Below are 6,096 nucleotides of genomic sequence, written 5' to 3'. Positions count from 1 at the left end.
GGGGTTTAGCTATATAATATACTGGTTAGATGGGGTTTAGCTATATAATATACTGGTTAGATGGGGTTTAGCTATATAATATACTGGTTAGATGGGGTTTAGCTATATAATATACTGGTTAGATGGGGTTTAGCTATATAATATACTGGTTAGATACTGGGATTTAGCTATATAATATACTGGTTAGATGGGGTTTAGCTATATAATATACTGGTTAGATGGGGTTTAGCTATATAATATACTGGTTAGATGGGGTTTAGCTATATAATATACTGGTTAGATGGGGTTTAGCTATATAATATACTGGTTAGATGGGGTTTAGCTATATAATATACTGGTTAGATGGGGTTTAGCTATATAATATACTGGTTAGATGGGGTTTAGCTATATAATATACTGGTTAGATGGGGTTTAGCTATATAATATACTGGTTAGATGGGGTTTAGCTATATAATATACTGGGGGTTAGATATACTGGTTAGATGGGGTTTAGCTATATAATATACTGGTTAGATGGGGTTTAGCTATATAATATACTGGTTAGATGGGGTTTAGCTATATAATATACTGGTTAGATGGGGTTTAGCTATATAATATACTGGTTAGATGGGGTTTAGCTATATAATATACTGGTTAGATGGGGTTTAGCTATATAATATACTGGTTAGATGGGGTTTAGCTGGTTAGATGGGGTTTAGCTATATAATATACTGGTTAGATGGGGTTTAGCTATATAATATACTGGTTAGATGGGGTTTAGCTATATAATATACTGGTTAGATGGGGTTTAGCTATATAATATACTGGTTAGATGGGGTTTAGCTATATAATATACTGGTTAGATGGGGTTTAGCTATATAATATACTGGTTAGATGGGGTTTAGCTGGTTTAGATGGGGTTTAGCTATATAATATACTGGTTAGATGGGGTTTAGCTATATAATATACTGGTTAGATGGGGTTTAGCTATAATATATTAGATAGCTATATAATATACTGGTTAGATGGGGTTTAGCTATATAATATACTGGTTAGATGGGGTTTAGCTATATAATATACTGGTTAGATGGGGTTTAGCTATATAATATACTGGTTAGATGGGGTTTAGCTATATAATATACTGGTTAGATGGGGTTTAGCTATATAATATACTGGTTAGATGGGGTTTAGCTATATAATATACTGGTTAGATGGGGTTTAGCTATATAATATACTGGTTAGATGGGGTTTAGCTATATAATATACTGGTTAGATGGGGTTTAGCTATATAATATACTGGTTAGATGGGGTTTAGCTATATAATATACTGGTTAGATGGGGTTTAGCTATATAATATACTGGTTAGATGGGGTTTAGCTATATAATATACTGGTTAGATGGGGTTTAGCTATATAATATACTGGTTAGATGGGGTTTAGCTATATAATATACTGGTTAGATGGGGTTTAGCTATATAATATACTGGTTAGATGGGGTTTAGCTATATAATATACTGGTTAGATGGGGTTTAGCTATATAATATACTGGTTAGATGGGGTTTAGCTATATAATATACTGGTTAGATGGGGTTTAGCTATATAATATACTGGTTAGATGGGGTTTAGCTATATAATATACTGGTTAGATGGGGTTTAGCTATATAATATACTGGTTAGATGGGGTTTAGCTATATAATATACTGGTTAGATGGGGTTTAGCTATATAATATACTGGTTAGATGGGGTTTAGCTATATAATATACTGGTTAGATGGGGTTTAGCTATATAATATACTGGTTAGATGGGGTTTAGCTATATAATATACTGGTTAGATGGGGTTTAGCTATATAATATACTGGTTAGATGGGGTTTAGCTATATAATATACTGGTTAGATGGGGTTTAGCTATATAATATACTGGTTAGATGGGGTTTAGCTATATAATATACTGGTTAGATGGGGTTAGAGCTTAGCTATAATATACTGGTTAGATGGGGTTTAGCTATATAATATACTGGTTAGATGGGGTTTAGCTATATAATATACTGGTTAGATGGGGTTTAGCTATATAATATACTGGTTAGATGGGGTTTAGCTATATAATATACTGGTTAGATGGGGTTTAGCTATATAATATAATATACTGGTTAGATGGGGTTTAGCTATATAATATACTGGTTAGATGGGGTTTAGCTATATAATATACTGGTTAGATGGGGTTTAGCTATATAATATACTGGTTAGATGGGGTTTAGCTATATAATATACTGGTTAGATGGGGTTTAGCTATATAATATACTGGTTAGATGGGGTTTAGCTATATAATATACTGGTTAGATGGGGTTTAGCTATATAATATACTGGTTAAATGGGGTTTAGCTATATAATATACTGGTTAGATGGGGTTTAGCTATATAATATACTGGTTAGATGGGGTTTAGCTATATAATATACTGGTTAGATGGGGTTTAGCTATATAATATACTGGTTAGATGGGGTTTAGCTATATAATATACTGGTTAGATGGGGTTTAGCTATATAATATACTGGTTAGATGGGGTTTAGCTATATAATATACTGGTTAGATGGGGTTTAGCTATATAATATACTGGTTAGATGGGGTTTAGCTATATAATATACTGGTTAGATGGGGTTTAGCTATATAATATACTGGTTAGATGGGGTTTAGCTATATAATATACTGGTTAGATGGGGTTTAGCTATATAATATACTGGTTAGATGGGGTTTAGCTATATAATATACTGGTTAGATGGGGTTTAGCTATATAATATACTGGTTAGATGGGGTTTAGCTATATAATATACTGGTTAGATGGGGTTTAGCTATATAATATACTGGTTAGATGGGGTTTAGCTATATAATATACTGGTTAGATGGGGTTTAGCTATATAATATACTGGTTAGATGGGGTTTAGCTATATAATATACTGGTTAGATGGGGTTTAGCTATATAATATACTGGTTAGATGGGGTTTAGCTATATAATATACTGGTTAGATGGGGTTTAGCTATATAATATACTGGTTAGATGGGGTTTAGCTATATAATATACTGGTTAGATGGGGTTTAGCTATATAATATACTGGTTAGATGGGGTTTAGCTATATAATATACTGGTTAGATGGGGTTTAGCTATATAATATACTGGTTAGATGGGGTTTAGCTATATAATATACTGGTTAGATGGGGTTTAGCTATATAATATACTGGTTAGATGGGGTTTAGCTATATAATATACTGGTTAGATGGGGTTTAGCTATATAATATACTGGTTAGATGGGGTTTAGCTATATAATATACTGGTTAGATGGGGTTTAGCTATATAATATACTGGTTAGATGGGGTTTAGCTATATAATATACTGGTTAGATGGGGTTTAGCTATATAATATACTGGTTAGATGGGGTTTAGCTATATAATATACTGGTTAGATGGGGTTTAGCTATATAATATACTGGTTAGATGGGGTTTAGCTATATAATATACTGGTTAGATGGGGTTTAGCTATATAATATACTGGTTAGATGGGGTTTAGCTATATAATATACTGGTTAGATGGGGTTTAGCTATATAATATACTGGTTAGATGGGGTTTAGCTATATAATATACTGGTTAGATGGGGTTTAGCTATATAATATACTGGTTAGATGGGGTTTAGCTATATAATATACTGGTTAGATGGGGTTTAGCTATATAATATACTGGTTAGATGGGGTTTAGCTATATAATATACTGGTTAGATGGGGTTTAGCTATATAATATACTGGTTAGATGGGGTTTAGCTATATAATATACTGGTTAGATGGGGTTTAGCTATATAATATACTGGTTAGATGGGGTTTAGCTATATAATATACTGGTTAGATGGGGTTTAGCTATATAATATACTGGTTAGATGGGGTTTAGCTATATAATATACTGGTTAGATGGGGTTTAGCTATATAATATACTGGTTAGATGGGGTTTAGCTATATAATATAATATACTGGTTAGATGGGGTTTAGCTATATAATATACTGGTTAGATGGGGTTTAGCTATATAATATACTGGTTAGATGGGGTTTAGCTATATAATATACTGGTTAGATGGGGTTTAGCTATATAATATACTGGTTAGATGGGGTTTAGCTATATAATATACTGGTTAGATGGGGTTTAGCTATATAATATACTGGTTAGATGGGGTTTAGCTATATAATATACTGGTTAGATGGGGTTTAGCTATATAATATACTGGTTAGATGGGGTTTAGCTATATAATATACTGGTTAGATGGGGTTTAGCTATATAATATACTGGTTAGATGGGGTTTAGCTATATAATATACTGGTTAGATGGGGTTTAGCTATATAATATACTGGTTAGATGGGGTTTAGCTATATAATATACTGGTTAGATGGGGTTTAGCTATATAATATACTGGTTAGATGGGGTTTAGCTATATAATATACTGGTTAGATGGGGTTTAGCTATATAATATACTGGTTAGATGGGGTTTAGCTATATAATATACTGGTTAGATGGGGTTTAGCTATATAATATACTGGTTAGATGGGGTTTAGCTATATAATATACTGGTTAGATGGGGTTTAGCTATATAATATACTGGTTAGATGGGGTTTAGCTATATAATATACTGGTTAGATGGGGTTTAGCTATATAATATACTGGTTAGATGGGGTTTAGCTATATAATATACTGGTTAGATGGGGTTTAGCTATATAATATACTGGTTAGATGGGGTTTAGCTATATAATATACTGGTTAGATGGGGTTTAGCTATATAATATACTGGTTAGATGGGGTTTAGCTATATAATATACTGGTTAGATGGGGTTTAGCTATATAATATACTGGTTAGATGGGGTTTAGATATAATATACTGGTTAGATGGGGTTTAGCTATATAATATACTGGTTAGATGGGGTTTAGCTATATAATATACTGGTTAGATGGGGTTTAGCTATATAATATACTGGTTAGATGGGGTTTAGCTATATAATATACTGGTTAGATGGGGTTTAGCTATATAATATACTGGTTAGATGGGGTTTAGCTATATAATATACTGGTTAGATGGGGTTTAGCTATATAATATACTGGTTAGATGGGGTTTAGCTATATAATATACTGGTTAGATGGGGTTTAGCTATATAATATACTGGTTAGATGGGGTTTAGCTATATAATATACTGGTTAGATGGGGTTTAGCTATATAATATACTGGTTAGATGGGGTTTAGCTATATAATATACTGGTTAGATGGGGTTTAGCTATATAATATACTGGTTAGATGGGGTTTAGCTATATAATATACTGGTTAGATGGGGTTTAGCTATATAATATACTGGTTAGATGGGGTTTAGCTATATAATATACTGGTTAGATGGGGTTTAGCTATATAATATACTGGTTAGATGGGGTTTAGCTATATAATATACTGGTTAGATGGGGTTTAGCTATATAATATACTGGTTAGATTTAGATGGGGTTTAGCTATATAATATACTGGTTAGATGGGGTTTAGCTATATAATATACTGGTTAGATGGGGTTTAGCTATATAATATACTGGTTAGATGGGGTTTAGCTATATAATATACTGGTTAGATGGGGTTTAGCTATATAATATACTGGTTAGATGGGGTTTAGCTATATAATATACTGGTTAGATGGGGTTTAGCTATATAATATACTGGTTAGATGGGGTTTAGCTATATAATATACTGGTTAAATGGGGTTAGCTATATAATATACTGGTTAGATGGGGTTTAGCTATATAATATACTGGTTAGATGGGGTTTAGCTATATAATATACTGGTTAGATGGGGTTTAGCTATATAATATACTGGTTAGATGGGGTTTAGCTATATAATATACTGGTTAGATGGGGTTTAGCTATATAATATACTGGTTAGATGGGGTTTAGCTATATAATATACTGGTTAGATGGGGTTTAGCTATATAATATACTGGTTAGATGGGGTTTAGCTATATAATATACTGGTTAGATGGGGTTTAGCTATATAATATACTGGTTAGATGGGGTTTAGCTATATAATATACTGGTTAGATGGGGTTTAGCTATATAATAT

The sequence above is a fragment of the Oncorhynchus keta genome, unplaced genomic scaffold (genome assembly GCF_023373465.1).
Source record: "Oncorhynchus keta strain PuntledgeMale-10-30-2019 unplaced genomic scaffold, Oket_V2 Un_scaffold_20017_pilon_pilon, whole genome shotgun sequence".
Classification (NCBI taxonomy): domain Eukaryota; kingdom Metazoa; phylum Chordata; class Actinopteri; order Salmoniformes; family Salmonidae; genus Oncorhynchus; species Oncorhynchus keta.
This window is presented reverse-complemented; position numbering follows the sequence as displayed.